The sequence below is a fragment of the Mytilus edulis genome, chromosome 4 (assembly GCF_963676685.1).
Source record: "Mytilus edulis chromosome 4, xbMytEdul2.2, whole genome shotgun sequence".
Classification (NCBI taxonomy): domain Eukaryota; kingdom Metazoa; phylum Mollusca; class Bivalvia; order Mytilida; family Mytilidae; genus Mytilus; species Mytilus edulis.
In genome coordinates, this window is record NC_092347.1 from 30,863,427 (window position 1) to 30,883,531 (window position 20,105).

At 33.0% G+C, this 20,105-nt stretch overlaps 1 long non-coding RNA gene across 1 annotated transcript; it reads left to right on the forward strand.

Annotated features, from left to right (window-relative positions):
- Positions 1-16,012: 16,012 nt before the first annotated feature.
- On the forward strand, positions 16,013-17,324 carry LOC139518415 (uncharacterized). The gene is made up of 2 exons (XR_011663337.1): positions 16,013-16,097; positions 17,117-17,324. It is a non-coding gene; the product is annotated as an uncharacterized lncRNA (long non-coding RNA).
- The last annotated feature ends 2,781 nt before the right edge of the window (positions 17,325-20,105 follow it).

A 20,105-nucleotide genomic window follows, 5' to 3' on the forward strand; every position in this document is an offset into this window, starting at 1 on the left:
ATATAGAAACACTGTAACAGACAATACAGATACTGACCTAATTTTTCATCCGACATCTTGGGATGACCGTGAATGCAGTTACGGTCATCAGCTTTACCCCAGTGATGTATGTAAATAAACTCATCATAGATACCAGGAACAAGTTTTGTATTCACGCCAGACGCGCGTTTCGTCTTCAAAAGACTCATCAGTGACGCTCGAATCTAAAAAAGTTATAAAGGCCAAATAAAGAACGAAGTTGAAGAGCACTGAGGACCAAAATTTCTAAAAGTTTTGCCAAATACAGCTAAGGTAATCTTCAATGTCTTTCAACATAAAAATGGTAGCATACGCTATAAATTTGTTACTTTGGGATATCATAATTCATATTTTGTTTATAGTGAACAAAAGGAGAAAAAAGTGATCAATATGCTGGAGTTTCTTATCGACAACATATTTGTTGAATTTGGAGGTAGACTTTTTCAACAAATTGTCGGCATTCCTATAGGAACGAACTGTGCGCCTCTCCTTGTCGACCTCTTCTTATTTTTATATTAATCGGAGTTTCTTCAGACACTTGTCCAAAAAAAGAAGATCAAAAAAGCAAGTTATTTAATTTCACTTTCAGATGTATTGACGATGGTCCTTCCATTAACAATTCGAACTTTTCTGATTGGGTTCCATTAATATATCCCCAAGAACTAGAAATTACGGAAACAACAGACAAGGTATCCTCCGCCTCATTTTTAGGCTTATATCTCGAATTTGACATACACAGTCATCTCAGTACCAGAATCTATGACAAACGAGAAGATTTTAATTGTGAAATTAAAAATATCCCCCATCTTTATAGCAATATACTAAATTTACCTGCATATGGTTTATACATTTCCCAACTTATTCGATATTCAAGACCTTGCAGCTATTATTCAGACTTTGTAAAACGTCACCAGTGTCTGAGCAGAAAGCTGATGAACCAGGAGATGTCAAAGAACGTCTCGTCCTTTATCTAAAAAAAGTTCATCGGAAGGTACCAAGACCTTGTTGTTAAATATTCCATATCAACTTCACAAATAATACATGATGGTCTTGTTATATAAAAAAAAAAGATGTGGTATGATTGGCAATAAGACAACTCTCCACAAGAGACCAAAATGACATAGAAATTAACAACTGTAGGCCTTCAGCAATGAGCAAAGCCCGCATAGTCTGCTATAAAAGGCCTTGAAATGACTATGTAAAACAATTCAAACGAGAAACCTAACGGCCTTATTTATATAAAAAAATGAACGAAACACAAATATGTAACACATTAACAAACGACAACCACTGAATAACAGGCTTCTGATTTGGGACAGGCACATACATTCATAATATTCTTTACAAAGCACAAAAATGTCAATATTCACCTCAAAAACTTACAAAACCTTTAAATAGACTTATTGAGAAGGGATATAGTTACGATACTGTTGTCAAGTCATTAAAGATGGCATATTTTGGTTTTAATATTGATTCACTTATCGGGTCTTTGCATCGGAACTAAACACATTTATTTTAAAAAAACAGTTGATGGCATGACACGGATTGTGTTCTTCTCATATATTTTATGATAGTATGATATTAAACCCCTAGCGGGAGGGATAGTGCCTGATATTCACATAATGAAGACATAATCTTTCAATCAGTTTAACTTAGGTCTAGAGCTGGCATGTCAGTTATCTGCTAGTAGTCTGTTGTTATTTATGTATTATTGTCATTTTATTTATTTTCTTTTGTTACATCTTCTGACATTGGACTCGGACTTCTCTTGAACTGAATTATTATGTGCGTATTGTTATGCGTGTACTTTTCTACATTGGTTAGAGGTATAAGGGGGGGGGGGGCGGTTGAGATCTGATAAACATGTTTAACCCCGCCGCAATTTTGCGCCTGTCCCAAGTCAGGAGCCTCTGGCCTTCGTTAGTCTTGTATGGTTTTTAAACGCCCGTCAAAATTTTGACGGGACGTATTATGGTATACAAATGTCCGGTGTCCGTCCGTCGTCCGTCTGTCCGGCGTAAACATGTCGCACCGTAACTTGAGAACGACTTATCCAAATTTCATGAAACTTAATATAGTTGTTTTTTATGATGGTCAAATGATCTGTATACTTTTTGGTGAAAATAACGGAGTTATAATGGAGTAAATTTAAACTTTTTGAGTTACAGCACTTTGTAACTAAACAGGGGTGTGTTTTTTTTAAACATGTCGCACCGTATCTCAAAAACGTTTCTTGATTATTGTTAAAAACTTTACACACTTCTTAGTTATATTAATCTTAATATCTGTATACTTTTTGGTGATGATTCAAAATTTCATTTTTGAGTTTTTGAGTATTTTGTAAAAAAGGGGAGGATTTTTTTTACATGTCGCGCCGTATCTCAAAAACAATTTATGATTATTGCTTGAAACTGTACACACTTCTTTGTTATACTAATTTAAAGATCTGTATACTTTTTGGTTTCATTCAAAATTTATTTGAGTGATATTTGTAAAAAAAAAAAAAACAGGGTGGGGGGGGGGGGGGGGTTCACATGTCCCGCCGTGTCTCAAAAACAATAAATGGTTATTGCTTAAAACTTCCTCAGAAACTATTTATGATTATTGCACACAAGACATCGGGCGTATCATGCGCTCGTGGCGCAGCTGTTTATTAATTTTAGTTTCTTGTGTATAATTCGGAGTTTAGTATGACGTCCATTATCACTGTACTAGTATACATAGTTTTTAAGGGGCCAGCTGTAAGGACTGTTGTCTGCTTTATGGTCGGGTTGTTGACGCTTTGACACATTCCTCATTTCCTTTCTCAATTTTATAATGTGGCGGGGTTAACCATGTTAGCGGGATCCCAACCCTCCCCTAACTTGGGACAGTGGTATAACAATATAATATAAGAACGAACTATACAAATCAGTTGAAAAAGGCTTAACTCATCAGATGGACAAAAATACAAGTGGACGTGGCCGGGTACTTGTACATTCCAACAACAAAAAAGACAGTAGGAACAGATCTGAGAGTACTCGCAGTTAACTGACAGCTAGTTCAAAGCCACTTACAACTAATAAAAAATTCATGCATCTAACCCTAAATTATCAATCCGTACACATACAACACCCAGTGGATTTAGTGTAAAGACGTCATAAATAGTCAGAGAAAAACATGACCTTGTGCAATGCCAAGATACAGGTATCGACAGATTGATGTATAGATTCTGCGTACTGACGTTGTTTATCATCTTAACTACGTGTTATATTGTTCTCTTATGTGTCTTTGTTCAATTATTAATATTACTTTTACTGTTTGGTCTGTTTTATGTTATATCCATTTGACGTTGCTCGGTACTTATACATTCCGTCAATGTGTTGGATAATTATCTTTCATTTTCGCTGGTGTGATTTGTATATGCGACTTTTTGTGTTTCTTTGGTTCTTATAACGTGACTATGTACTTTTAAAGATCCCTTCATTATGTTATTGTTCTATTATAAATTTGACAATACTTTGAACGAAAAACGACAAAATTATTTTACTGGCGTAGTGGTATTAAAAATTCTAAAGAACTTCTGGATAATTTTAAATCTCGGTCTGTTTCTAAAATTAATTCTAACATAACTTTTGATTTTTTAACCCTGCACACCACCATTCCCCATGTGAAATTATAATTGGTTTGAATATACATTGAACGACAAAATTTCTTCCTATCTGACGTTTACATTTTCTGATGCCAGCCACGCGAAACAATGAACGTGTTTTTTTTTAATTTGATAGATGATTTTTATGGTTTTTTGTAAATATTTGTTTGTTTTGAGATTGTAACAGTGATGACTGCTGTAAACATATTTTGACTATTTTATCGATTATGTCTGTTTTGTTCACGCATCGTTGTAAAAATAACGGAATTTGACGCGACTGTCATACAAGTGAGAGGTATAGCGCTTAAAACCAGGTTCAATCCACCATTTTCTACATTTGAAAATGCCTGTACCAAGTCAGGAAATCAATGTGACAGTTGTTGTCCATTCGTTTGATGTGTTTTATCATTTGATTTTGCCGTTTGATTAGGGACTTTCCGTTTTTAATTTTCCTTTTTTTTTCCTGAGGCAGACAAGCCTTAGTATTTCAAAAATTCAAAAGTTTAGAAAACAATTAATTCATAAATATAACCATATCAATGGTAATTCATGTCAGCATAGAAGCGCTGACTACTGGACTGGTGATACCGTCGGGGAATTTAAACTCCAACAGCAGTGGCATAGACCCAGTGGTTGTAAATAAACTCATCATAGAAACCAGAACCAAATTTTGTATTTACGCCAAACGCGCGTTTCGTCTACAAAAGACTCATTAGTGACGCTCGAATCAAAAATGTTTAAAAGGCCAAATAAAGAACGAAGTTGAAGAGCATTGAGGACCAAAACGTGTTTGCCAAATACAGCTAAGGTATTCTATCCCTGAGGTAGACAAGCCTTAGTATTTCAGAAATTCAAAAGTTCGACCCAGTGGTTGTAAACAAACTCATCATAGATACCAGGATTAAATTTGTATCTACGCCAGACGCGCGTTTCGTCTACGAAAAATTCATCAGTGATGCTCGAATCCAAATTTGTAGACAAAGAAATAACTGCGATAAATGGGATTGTTTGGTTTCCAAATTGCGGAGTTTCCATTTCTATGTAGCAACATTAGATACTATATGTCATTGCTTGCGTTTCCTATCAGGATTTTCTTGATAGTAATTGATGCTATAAGTATCCAATTGAAGCAAGGGTTCAAAATGGTAAAGTTAAGGTTTTCCTTTCAAGATTTTTATGGACGCCATCACGACATTACGGCGTCTTGTTGTTCGAAATCACTAAAGATATGTTCCAATTTTTTTTAAACAGCAATCTTTATCTTTCTCGATTTTCAGATAACAGTAACGTTACTGTATTCGGCAAAACATTTTGGAACTTTGGTCCTCAATGCTCTTCAACTTCGTACTTTATTTAGCCTTATAATGATTTTGGATTCAAGCCTCGCTGATGAGTCTTTTGTAGACGAAACGCGCGTCTGGCGTAAATACGGTACATGACGGTGCACGAGAGCAGTAAGATGTCACGACAAATATACCGGTAGGTTGTTACAATAATAATGTTTTTATGTGCAAAAGCAATGATTTGGAATGTCTCACAGCAAAAAAAGAAACCCCACATACATTTACCCTACACCATTCATGAAAATTAAAAATTTTAAAAAGTCCCTCTATCTCTACTTTGATATTTATATCATAACAATGTCAATGAAAATATCCCATCTTTAGCTGTGTCTTGAAAGTGTTACTTTTTGAAGAACCACAGTTATTTCTAAATAAAAAAATAATAAATAGAAGATGATATCATCAAAATGCTAGACTTTCTTTATCAACAACATATTTGTTGAGTTTTGTAGATAAATTATATGGCAGATAGTTGGTATTTCAAGAAGTACCAATTGCGCACCACTTATGGCAGACTTTCAGGGTATTCACATGAAGCAAACCTCAAACAAAGACAATCAGCAAACATCTTGCACAGGTCTTTGATTTCAATTTCATATATTAACGATGTTAGGTCATTTTCATTCAATAACCCACATCTTAATGAGTTAAAAATTTCATATATCTTAATACACTTGAGATTAATGATAAGTAAAATGTCTGCTTTGTACCTTAATCTTTTCCAAAATATTGACACAAATAGACGCCTCAAAATAAGAAAGAATGATAAAATTGATGATTCTATTTTCCAATTGTCAATTTCCAGGCATTTCCCAGCAATAAAATATCCACTGCTCCATCTATGTGAGTTACTTTATATATCCCCATTATGCGGATAACTTTAACATTATGTGCGTGCTGCGAACAGCTTTGGACTGTTTTATTCTTTCGATCAGATTCTGTCAGTTTCTATCCTAGAGAATTTGAGTCAGTTATTCCTTGAAACAAAGTGTGTCTGTTCTACCCTAGTAGATCATTTGGCTCAGTTAATCCTTCGAATAGATTCTTACAACTCTATCCTAGAAAATCTTAGGTCAGTTATGCATAGAACAGGTTAAGACATTTAATCACCAAGAATAGTTTTGAACAGCATTATTTATTAATGAAATAACCTTTATCTTGATATCATAATAATTTTATTTATTATTTAACATAAACACACAATCAATATTTATTTTTGTTATTTGGGTTTTTTTTTGGTTCATGATTCATTTTCTTCTGTTCAGCCAAGAAAATTCAAATTTCCCGAGGGTATCTTCCTAAGCTGAGGGAATTTAATGTTTATTCCACTGCCTATACGTTTAATACTTCCCAAAACAACAAATTAATTAACACATCATTTCTGATCTACTTGCTCTTACAACTTTACACGACATTAACATTGATAAACAGTACAGATCAAAAGTAATAATTTATTCTATTACAATTTTTTCTGTTTGTTTTTACGCCTGAAATACCAGTAGTTTTAACCTGATGGTGACTTTACTATAATAGCTAATTAAAAAAGTGTTCAAAAAGTTATGCAAATATTCGCGCAACGATGCACGAGGTTCAAAAGTAAATATGAAACTGTCAAATTTATGTTCACCGATTTGATTCAAATTCTATGATTTGACTTATAACATACTAAAACGTATACTAGTATCCAAATTATAAAATGTATAAAATAAACAATTTAAAATGCATGAACTCCACAGTATGCATCGGCATTTTGTGTGCATTTTAGTCTAGACGCCATCTTATTTACCATCGGTGTGACCTCTAAAGACTGCCGACAGTCATATAACTCTATATAAACATGAACATAGATAAAGATAGATAGCGAACTCGTGCAATTTAATTTTTCTAGTTCTTTGCTATTTCATATTATAGGTTGAAACAATATGTTTATAATCGATTTCACCTGCACGTATTAGATGCAATACAAAGGTAACAAAGATACTGGCCGGTAACAACCGTTGTCGGAAAGTTTTTCTGCACGAGTAGTCAAGTCAAGGTCCGAGGCATAAACCATGCTGTTCAAAACTGTTCTTAAAGCCAAAGTATGAAAGCTTTATGAGTTGCAGCAAATAAGGTGCAAACAAATTTTTCAAAAGATTATTTAATTGAGTACCAAAATCTTTGTTTAATAAGATGGTGTGGAAGTGTATTGTAGAGAGTTGAAAAGTCAAAATGGCCAACCGAATTAATCGAGCGATTTATTAGAAGTACGTAATATATCTAAAATATTCAAAGAATTCTTTACACTTCAGACATAATTTACATCATTATTTGCATATGCTTTATTACAGATGGTTATAATAAGGTCTTTAATGTAAGTAAGAAAGCTAGTTAAAAACAAAGAAAAAGATAGTTGTAAAAAACTTACTTTAGGAGGAGATGCAACAATATTTGATGATTTTGTATAGTTTAGGTATCCAATATATAGAAGGTTTTTTTTTAAGTAATAGGCATTAAAAGAGACCCTTTTCAATCATTAATAAATCTTTGTTTTCAGTGGGTTTATAATTTGACGGATGTCACGATATATAGCTCTATAGTATTTAACGTACTTTGAAAAAGTGTAATTCATAGATGAGTATGCAAAGAAAATATTTAAAACTCATTCTCGTTCTATATAAAACACATATCGTAGCATCTGTAAAATAATATATATTAGGTGATCTTTATTGAACTTCACTGTTTCTGTTGTTCTGTTGTTTTCCTCTAATAGTTGATGAGTTTACTCAGTTTTAGTTAGTAACTCGGATTTTTTTCTCACTTAATCGATTTATGACTTTTAAACAGCTGTATACTACTAATGTCTTATCAATTACGAAGCTGTGTCTATTATTTACTAGTAAACCATGATAGTATTTTACACGAGAATCGACAGATGGTCCGATGACACAGTTATTTCGTAGTGCATTTCCTTTAGACAATAAATGGTAATAAAAAAAATCCCACCTGCGCTTTCTCCATAATATTTTTACAGTGTGTTGTACTACTTTTGGGACAAATTATATCAAAATTATAGAAAACTTTATCAGCTCTAACTCAAAATATGGACAATTTTATGTGAAGGGGGGCTTGAAATCTTTTGACAGTTTCCGAAATGCTAATTTTTGACCTTTTTCAACTGGACCAAATCACTACTTTACATTATAATTCATGAATCAAATTTTGTTTACAATGTAATTTTATCCCCCTTCTTGCTACTTGAGGCATAAAACATAAATAAATAAATTTGGAAGGGGTATAAAAAAATTGACAAGTAACACACTGTCCACAGTAGGGACTATATTCGGACAACGAAAATCGAGGGACGATAACTGTGTACTCGGACCAGATACCAAAGGAACATTCACACTCATAAGTGCAATTATGAAACACTTACCGTCATCAGTCGATAGTGTGATGCACTAAGTTGGGATTTTAGAACTAACAATAAATCATGAAGATGGCTCACGTTATTACCGTTATAAAATTTTAATCTTGGTTGTTTAAATATTTTTAACATCTTTAATTATATTGTAAGTTCTTAATAAATTCGAATAATCTAAAATTGCTGTTTTTGGTTCTTTTTTTAATATTATTTTAACGATTTTTGGATTTTTGGAATTGATTCTGGTCCTGTTAATTCATCAATTAATTATAATCAAGATTCGTTTATTTGAACAATAAAAAATAAAATGGCAGTCATTTACTTGATCGATTAAGGTTAACGCAAACCATTAGATTTTATAGGCGCAGCCATAAAACATGGTATTCAGAATTAAGAGTATGCTTGCTTATAACATCCTGATTGGTCGATTGTGAGTCCGTAATAATAGACTTCGTGCACTTTGCATTATACCAAAGGCCAAATAAATTATTTTCCTTAGCCCTTACTGAACTGAGATGTCTTTTCGACGCAAGGATAAGACACGTGTTTCAACGATTTGGTTTCAAGTGCAAAATTGATAGGCAAGGGAGATAAGTAAAAATTACGTTAAGAAAAGCCACGGGAATCTATATCTTTGGACCAAAAAACACTGTCTGATAATTTTTTTTTTTAATTCTATCAAGGGTTCGTTTAAACTTTTTAAAGTCTGTATCTCGAAAAATGCTATCATTGCTGCCTATGGGGAAATTAATTGTTTATTACAATCTTAAGCACTTTTGATTTGAACTCGGCCAAAGGGAGATAACAAATTTCTTTTTCTATGTACTTTGAATGATCAAAATACAGAATTTCATGATCAACAAACGACTATATTACGAACTATTGCTTTGCAAGGCTTTATCAATTGTAACTGCTTTAAAGTATATGTCGCTGTTTAATTGACATTGAAACTATGTGGCAGGTGAGATTGATTGTTAGTTGCTTTGTGTCCAGTGGCAAACATTTCATGCATTTTTAGGCAGTTTCAGGTTAGAGAATATTATATTATATTACTAATGATAACATAGCACACATGTGTATAGAAAATCTAAATTATTCTGTGAAAAATATGACTTAACCTGTTAGTTTGCCAAAAATGTTAGGTCTGATTGTTGAGATAATAATCATTGACGCTTCCTTGAATACACCAATATTTATAACTAGATATAAGGAGATGTGGTATGAGTGCCAATGAGATAACTCTCCATCCAAGTTACAACTTGTATAAGTAAATCATTATAGGTCAAAGTATCGTCTTCAACACGGAGCCAGGGGCCTGTTTATCGAAGCTCTCTTAGGATTAGGACGTGTCCTAAGACCAACTTAGGACACATCTTAGTCCTAAATGGGTTTATCAAACATGTCTCAAATTAGAAAAATCCTAGGAATTGTCCTAACTTTAGGATACCAATTTAGGTGTCTTAATTAGGATGGTCCTAACTTTACGATATATTCAATTTCGTCTTTTGTTCATTTTCACACGTATTATTTTTTTAGCAGTAGTAAATTACATTTTTTGTAGTTGAAAGTCTCCGTATTTATATGAAAAATGCACGAGATTTGCCTTTCAACTGTAAAAGAATGAAACCGTGACACTTCGAATTCAACTCACTCAAAAACATGTTATGACTTTTACCGATTATAATTATATTTTGTTTACAATTAGTTTGATAATTTTTTATATAATACGTTGTTATTATTTTTTTCTTCTGGTTTGTTTTATACAATTCAAATGTACAATTATTCTACAATAATTATTTATTACGTTTAATTAAAAACTAGTTTATAATTAAAAATATTGATAAAATATGATATCATATTTTATTTTTTTCATATTTTTAAATTTGTATTTTCTTTTCTGCCAATACTTAGGACATCGGTTAGGACGTCCTAGCTAAGATATTCCTAAGATATCTTCGATATGCATGCTGAGACGTGTCGTAAGTCGGTGTTAGTTTATCCTAAATTCTGTCCTAAGAAATTCTTAGGAAGGAACTTAGGACAGTTTCGATAAACAGGCTCCTGGGGCCGTGTCAATGAAAGTATCCTAGGACATGTCCTAAGATAGGTCTTAGGACATTATTTAGGATGGTCTTAGGACGTGTCTGAGACATGTCTTAGGATGTAAAACAAAGCTGTCTTAGGACAGTCCTAACTACGATGGTCCTAGGACCATCCTAACACATTTATTTAATTGAAAATATATGTAGAGATTTGTATGACATAGATTGAATAGTATTTAGAACCTATATGTAAAGAGAGGGAGGATGACTCTTATATAGAAAACAATTAACGCAAAATAAAAGTTCAAGTTTTTACGGAATACTAATAAATACATTATTAAATATGATAAAAGATATAAATGAATTTAATACGAAAACAAAAGTAAATGGTCACAAAACTTTGTGATATTCGTGCTGCAATTTTAGTACATAGACTAGTTTTGTCCTTAGGTCCACTCGATTTCATTACATGTATCCAATCAGGATTAGGTAAAAAAAGAAGTAAACTTTTCCCCATATTTGAATTATTTAAAATATGTTGCTTATGATGATAGTATTGTTTAGGCTTCAAAAAAGGCAGCACGAAATGATTTAATATAATACAATTAAATCTTTAACAAATATTAAACAATATTCTTTTTTTTATTAATTTTATCTAATGATAGTTTAATATTGTATAAGTATTTTTAGTATTGAGTTTATGCCATATTTGTTGTTTTTATTACGTTTTAGGACGATGTAACCTTTAGGACTATCCTAAGACACCTAATTGTATATCCTAACTTTAGGAACAAATTTAGGACATATCTTATTTTAGGAGACTTTCGTTAACCCGACTTAGGACTAAGACGTGTCCTAAGACCATCCTAAGACATGTCTTAGTCCTAGGACAGCTTCGTTGACACAACCAAACAGCAAGCTATAAAGGGCCCATAACATGACTTGTGTAAAACCATTCAAGCGGGAAAACCAATGTCTATTATCTATTTAAAAACGAGAAACGATTATCACTTATGAACCACATCAACAAACGACAACTATACTAAACATCAGGGGCCTGTTTATCGAAGCTCTCTTAGGATTAGGACGTGTCCTAAGACCAACTTAGGACACATCTTAGTCCTTAGTGGGTTTATCAAACATGTCTCAACTTAGGAAAATCCTAGGAATTGTCCTAACTTTAGGATACCAATTTAGGTGTCTTAAGATGGTCTTAGGATGGTCCTAACTTTAGGATATATTCAATTTCGCCTTTTGATCATTTTCACACGTATTGTTGTTTTTAATAACGCCCCTTTTAAAATCTAGGAACCGCCCCTGAAGGTAAAAATAGATTTGAACTGTGCAGTATATCTGAGGTAGTTAATGCACACCTTTGCTGTGCATTATCCAGATTATAGCACAGTAAGAACAAAGAGATTTTACCCATACCATGTGTTAATACGTAGTTATTATTTTTGTCTTGTGTTTTGTTTTATACAGTTTAAATGTACAAATATTATGCAATAATCATTTATTATCTTTAATGCAACACTAATAATTAGTTTCTAATTAACTATATTTGAAAAAAAAAATTATTGATAAAATATGATATTATCATATTGTATTTTTTCATATCTAATTTGTATTTTCTTTTCCAACAATACTTAGGACATCGGTTAGGAGGTCCTAGCTAAGATATTCCTAAGATAGCTTCGATGTGCATGCTGAGACGTGTCGTAAGTCGGTCCTAACTTTATCCTAAATTCTGTCCTAAGAAATTCTTAGAACGGAACTTAGGACAGTTTCGATAAACAGGCCCCAGGGGTGGTGTTCTCGAAGCTATCTTAGGATCAGGACGTGTCCTAAGTCTATCTTATGACAAGTCTTTGTCCTAAGTCGTGTTCTCGAAGCTCTCTAAACTTATGATATATCTCATTTTTCGTCCTAACTTTAGGACACCCAATAAGGTGTCTAAGATCATCCTATCTTCATCCTAGCATAATAAAGTTTGAATTTCGCTTTTTGCTCATTATTTTTCGTGAAAGTGAACATGAAATGAAACGCACCATCGGTTATTAACTCGTATATAAAGAAATTGTGCATGATTTAATTTTGAAACTCGTGTTTCACGATACGATTACACTGCAAATTTAATTCTCATTCCAAAACAAATTGTTTTCCAGTTTAAATAACAATCCTTTTTGATATAATTACATTGGTAATTATGCATTTAATTCTGTACATGTTATTATAAAATTCGTAAACAATTTTATTAAATAGTTTCGTCATTAATAAATGTTTTATCAAAAAAATACTTTAACGATTTAATATTTCGACTTGGGATATGTTTAGGACGTCCTAACATAAGATCAGTCTGAGATAGCTTCGAGACACAACTTAAGAGTGTCCTAAACTGATCATAAGTCCATCCTAAAATTGGTCTAAGATGTGTCTTAGGACGAATCTTAGGATACTTTCGAGAACACCACCCCAGATTCCTGACTAAGGACAGGTGCAAACAAATACTAGACTGGGTTTGAAAGGCAAAATGAATGTTTAAGATTTGAATCAAATTTACTGTAGTTTCAATCGCACATTGCGCGAATGTTGAACTCCGGACAGGTGTTCATCCTGGAGGAATTTGTTGTTGGTGACAGATCTTTGTATGGTTTAAGTCAAAATTTCCAAGCGTTCATCAATTTAACACTGTAAAAAGATCTTTGAATATTTTTTTTCACGGTACTAAAATTAATTTTGTTATCAATTGATTAAAACATAATAATAAATATATTAGTATTTAGTAATAGTAAGTACCACTCACGGTTCTACATCCTGACGTTGGCGTTATCTTGGCATTACATACAAGGTCATGTTTAAACGCTCCATTGGATTATGTACTGATTGGTATTTTATCTTCAAAAAATGATTTTGTTTTGCTTGTTTATGGCTTTGAATTAGTTTTTTATTAACTGCGAATGAGGCAAACTAAAGTTAAGAACGGAGATCAATTTACGTCCCGTATGTACAGACGGACAACGGTAAAACTTATGTCTCTTCCGGTACGGGTGGGGGTGGGGGTCATAAAAATTGCACCATACGACTTTTTGACGAACAATCCTAAATTCAGGTAAAATGATTTTTCTAGGACTGTTCAGATTTTTAGCCATATATTATGAAGTCAAATTAAACTCTTTTACTAGAGGTTTCCCGATTTGCTACGTATCAGGTACGGTTGGTACGTAACACAATCGTTGGTGCTGTTTTGGAGGTATCATTTAATGCATGAGATTATTGTATTCATCATGATGAAAATAAAGAAATCGAATTGCACATCAGCGATAAAAACTTTAATCTTTTATTTTATTACGATTTCACTGCTTCTAGAAAACCTTGCTCGTGATTTTATACGATAAAATGTATTTTGTGCACAAGAGAATGAATCAAACAGTCCTTACTGGAACTGAGTTGCCTCGACCTTTATATTCTAAATATAGATTTGCGTTTCTGTATGGCTATGTTTTTGTTTTCTGTATATTTAGAAAAAGATTAGAATAAGGAATGTTTTCTAATAATTAAATATAAATTGGATTTATTAATAATATCTTACTTGTACCTTACTGGTGTCGTTAACTACATAGACGGATCCAGGGGGCCTTGGGGCCCGCCCTCCTCCCTTTCGTGGGAAAAATTTGGTTGATTATATAGGTAATCACGGAAGCATGGCTGGAGCGCCCCCCTTTTAGGTCAGTCAGCGCCCCCCCCCCCCTTATAAAATGTTCTGGATCCGCCACTGAACTAGTACACGTGCTAATGACAAAAATGTGTTCAAAATTGTGTTGACTTTTCATGAAAATCAATTTTTATTAATTAAGCTATCTTTTCGATCATTGGAGCAACATTTTTTCTTAAAACGAAACACACATTGTAAAAATATCGATCTATCTTTTTCCTTATATTTTGTCACTGAACATTTTAACAAAATTGTTGATTATATTACTTAAAGAATGAATATAAATTTTATGACACTAACGAAACCCTTTTTTGAGTCGAAATATTTATCATCACGATCGGTTATTTCATCTTGTTCGTTTATTATTATTATGTCACTAGATATTGTTATTACATTAATATTGGTAAATATTGTCGCGAGTAAATTTGTGTATTGCACGTGCCTGCGAGTAGTATTATATAATCTACGAGGGGTAATGTTAACCAATATCCATCCATTAATCCTTTTGTCGTACAGCAATGCTAGAAAAACTTCTTACAACGCAACGTATTTTGTTCACTGATAACGGCAATAATTTGACGCCATATTTACACTTAGTCTAATGCAATATGAATATGTCTTTCTAACTCTTCGTAATGTTCTACGGAAAGTACTATGTTGCTATATAATGTCTTTTGCACCATTTACAATTGATTTATGGACTCAAAAATTAAGGATTATTTTTATCGGTTGGTAAATGTTTCTAGGTAATTTGTTCAGATTTATATGTACTAGTATCGTGAATACGATATTACTTAAAATAGTAACTCCACTTTTTCTTAGTTTTCTCTCTCGGCTTACTGCGAAATAGATATATGAATAGTTGTGTTTTAAAAAAGGACATTTTTCTAAAATTTATATAGCATAGTGATTTTAGGTTGTTTTTTTTTTTAAAGAAAAACTTTTAGCCCGAGGGTAAAGATAATTGTCCAAAAATAAAGGATGTCAAGTAAATACGATATCAGTCATAGCCAGAGGCGGATTTAGGGGGGCCCTTTTGAGAAAAAACATTGGTTGCTTATAAAATTATAGGGAATCACTTAAGCTTGACGAGATCGGGTCTCCTCTTAGGCAGCCAGTGGGCCCCAACTTGTGAAAATTTCTGGATCCGCCACTGATAGCTCTATGCGGAATTGTTCAAATTGAAGTTTTAAACGATCGTGACTTTTTTATAACTTTATTCCGGACGACCTTGACTAGTTTCACAGACCTTGCACGGACAGTTTGATATACGATTTGGTTTTAAATTTATTTTATCATTATTCTTTTTTTTTTGTTATTAAGGTCAATTTATTTTGTTGAAATACATTTTATTTGTTCATGTTTTCTTAAAACTTACCAAAATAAATACAAAACTTTAACATTTTATAATGATACATAAAGTTATTTCAAACAATTTTATAGAGGTTTTAAGTTTGTTTTGTAATTAAGCTTCTTTGTGTCTATGTAGTTTCACGGGGAAATAACTCTTAACTATAAACCTTTCACACCAACGGTTGCTTGAAAGCATAATCGAGTGCACACAATATTGTTTCCTATGAATACAAGAAGTAACCACATGAAATTAGTTCCAAATTACAACTAAAAATTCATAAAACAGTTCTGCATATGATTCCTAAAACATTCGTTGATATTAAGTGTATACATCAATAATTTCCAAAAGTTAAATGACTGCTCCCAATTCGTACTACGGTTGGTACGGTAGCAAATCGGGAAACCTCTAATATTCGACTTTTTCCTATTCCGTCACCGCACCATTATACATGGTTTTTGCACTTCAAGATTAATCAATTCAAAAATGGTGTTGTGTTATACACGGTCGCGAAACACGTGACTTGCTTGTGATCAGTTTCACGGAAAAATGGCGCCTGTCTGAATAAACAAGTTCGCTTGGAGGCAAATTTTGAACGTAAGTATTTACATATCATCGTATTCATACTATAGGACCCCCCTCATCATATGCAGCGTTTTGTTCCGAATATTTTGATGCCCATTAAGTTATATTTCACTGTTGGTTTCATAGAGAACATTCACAGAATATTTCAGATCTGCCGAAGATTGATCAGGATTGTGTACACGATATGTCCGTAAAATCACTATAAATCCATTTATGTATCTTATTTTCGCCAATCGTGTTCAGAAACTTGCCCACATTTACTTATTCATTCATACAAACTAGCGTCAGTGTATATTTTTGACATTTTTGTCAGCTGAACGCAATAATATTTTTTTTTCAAAAAATGATCAGTATCCACGGTATGAACATTATATGATCAGTTCCACGGTATGAATCTGAATCGATATAATAATTATATATAAGATCCCATAAACGGTTTTTATGGACAGGAAATACATGCAGAAAATAATTTATAATTTTATGCAAAAGTAGTACTGCCTGACGCATAAATAATATACTTTCTATCAGACTTTTACAATATATTTTCGACCCTATTTGGAAACTACATTTTTTTTCTCGACACAGTTAAATTCTAATTCAGTTATTTTTATCTTATTATAGGTCCCGTCATGCGGGGAAAAAAACCAGGCTTTCCCTGCAACTGCCAAAATATCGGAAAAACTCTACTGTCAGGCAGCAAAAGAGTTCGTCAAATAAGGCAACCATGTGAACTGCAGGGTTTGCCTAGGTTTGATAAATGAACTGCCTTTGGATATAGCATTCAGGTAGATTTAGTTAATTTGCACTTGTATAATGAACGTTTCGGTACTGATATGTGACAATGGTAGTTTCCACATGTAACACAAGATACATTTTGTGCAAAGATTTTCGTCTATGAAAAATATTTTCATCCTCACTGCAATTTCTAATATGCATATGGCCCTACGGCTAACCATGAATCGAATTACGGTCTCCAGGTTTTCCCCAGTGTAGAATACATTTGTACCCTTTGTATTTTCCTTTATTTTCAGAAATCATACATTCGACTCTGCAGGGAGGAAACGGTTGAATGGACGAAAGCGAGAGGCAACAATTTCAACTGACAGAAATGCTCTATGTAAAGGGGAACTTGGAATTCGTTGGGAAAAAGCTAGATGCAACCAGGCCAAACTTCTACCAACTGTTAAAATGGGCATTGAATAAATATTTTTCATAGAAATAAATCTTTATTTGTCAAAACCAGTATGTATCTCACCTTTGAGATCAAAGTACAAAACGTAAAATAAATAATAAAGTCAAGATGAATCCTGATTGTCAATGATTACATTTTCTCTTATGTCTGTAAAGGTTTGTCTGGTGGATGTATGCCTTTCAACATGTGCACCTATGCTGTTTGTCACCCCTGTGACTAGCCTCGTGATCACCACAACCATGTGCTTTCTTAAACTCTAAACCACATACTGTACATTTAAATTTTACAGGGTGTTCCTCGTGAATCTTGAGGTGACGGGTGAGATCAGCCATAATTGAAAATCTTTTATCACACTGTTCACATGCACATGTTTTTTTCTTCACCATGCACTGCACACCTGAATGTTTAAAGATCAAGAATTAACATATGGTTAATAGTGTCCAGTAAGGTAATTTCCTAAACAAGGCTCGTAGGCAGGCAATGATTACTGGTACCTATTTTGCCCATGTTGTGGTGGGTTCCATCGCGGTTATGTATTTTAAAGTGTTAGTGTTAATTGATTGTACAAATTTGTCTTGGTTTTCGGGTTTTGCAATTCCGTAGATTTTTAAATGCTGATTTTTTATACATAATGTTTCTTGAATAAAAGTACATATTCACAGAGGACAGAGACATTTTTACAGAAATGATATATTCCTAGTTTGTATTTTCATTTGACTGATTTTGTTTATAGACAACTTCTCTATTTCCGTGGCTTATGTTTTTTTCAAAAATTTAGTGACAGTAATATGATAAGAATTCCATGAAATGAAAATTAACCTGTAACTTTCCTATAACACTTGTATGGCCCCTTCTTGGCATGCCTCCTTTCGTGATCATACACTGCTGAAATACTCCGGAATGACTTTCCACAAATTTTACACAGCTTTTCTGCCTTCTCAGCATCCATTTAAAACCTAAATATAAAGTTATGGGAAATGATCTATAACTTTCAGATTCATACCGTGGAACTGATCATATAATGTTCATACCGTGGATACTGATCATTTTTTGAAAAAAAAATATTATTGCGTTCAGCTGACAAAAATGTCAAAAATATACACTGACGCTAGTTTGTATGAATGAATAAGTAAATATGGTCAAGTTTCTGTACACGATTGGCGAAAATAAGATACATAAATGGATTTATAGTGATTTTACGGACATATCGTGTACACAATCCTGATCAATCTTCGGCATATCTGAAATATTCTGTGAATGTTCTCTATGAAACCAACAGTGAAATATAACTTAATGGGCATCAAAATATTCGGAACAAAACGCTGCATATGATGAGGGGGTCCTATAGTATGAATACGATGATATGTAAATACTTACGTTCAAAATTTGCCTCCAAGCGAACTTGTTTATTCAGACAGGCGCCATTTTTCCGTGAAACTGATCACAAGCAAGTCACGTGTTTCGCGACCGTGTTATAGACAGTGAACAACGTTATTGCTTATTGAAGAAAGACAATTATTTATTGAAAACAATAAATTTATACGTAATTTGGATAACAAAATTCAGAATTTCTAGTTTCCGTATTTATATTGAAACAGGAAGATGGGCAAATAATCTCAGACAAGTTCAAATCTGTAGTATGCGTAAAGAAAATATCGGAAACGAGTTTTCTTCCCATGTAAATATCATGAATTCATGTACCTAGATAGAACATAAACAACCCAAATATCACGAAATTGTTTGGTATTTTTTTTATTGTCGAAGTTTACATGTGTGTAAATAAACTCATCATACTATGATGAATTAATGTTAAAACCAGATGCTCCGCAGGGGGCAGCTATATATACGACCACAGAAGTCGAACCCTGAACGGTTGGGGCAAGTATGCATGGACACAACATTCAAGCTGGATACAGCTCTAAATTTGGATTGTGATTAAATAGTTGACACAGCATAGGTTTCTGACACAGAATGAATGTGGTCTAATGAACTTAAAATTTTGTTTTTGCTTTTGAGCAATTCACTATGCTGTTGAATATAAATCCTCTAAAATAAAAAAAAATTGAAGAAATTTTCCTTTTAATTTCTGAAATCTGAAATGAGAAAAATTGATTAATAGTAACTTCTAAAATAATAAATGGGGAATGTGTCCAAAGGGACACAGATGATGCCCCCGCTAGCATATAACGTTATAAAGGGACATAACTCAAGAATTGTAAACGTGAAACTGCCAAAAATTGAGCGTAAACTGAGTTTAGAGTTAATAAGCATTATGTACACATTTCATTAAATTGAGTTGAGACAAACTTAAGTTAAGAGAACAGAAACCAAAAGATTCTTCAATCATATTGAGTGTAGTGTTACAAAGTATTGAACGGAACGGATATGTGATCTCTGCGCCGGAGATTGATAAACATTGTGTTAAAATTTTATTGATTTCTGTTTACTTATACTAAAGTTGTTATCCGGAAACCATCCGTCTTCGGACGACGCTGACGACGAAATTTTTTTGCGGTCGTATAAAAATACTCGTTTCAATATACAGTTCATTGAAAATATTTGATTCCGTCATGCATAATTTTTATATATATATTTATTGTATTATCGCATGTTACAGATTTGAAACTTTAATAACTTCTTGCATGAAAATAAGATGTGGTAGAATGTCAACGTGACAACTATCCACACACGTGTTTGATATCCTGGTTGTTTTACCACTGATCGTCGTGGAGAGTTGTTGTCACAATGGAGTTGTAGTTTGATGTTGATATTGGGTTAAGTATTCAAATAGTTCAAATGCCTTCGCTATGTTTTTTATCTGTAAATAT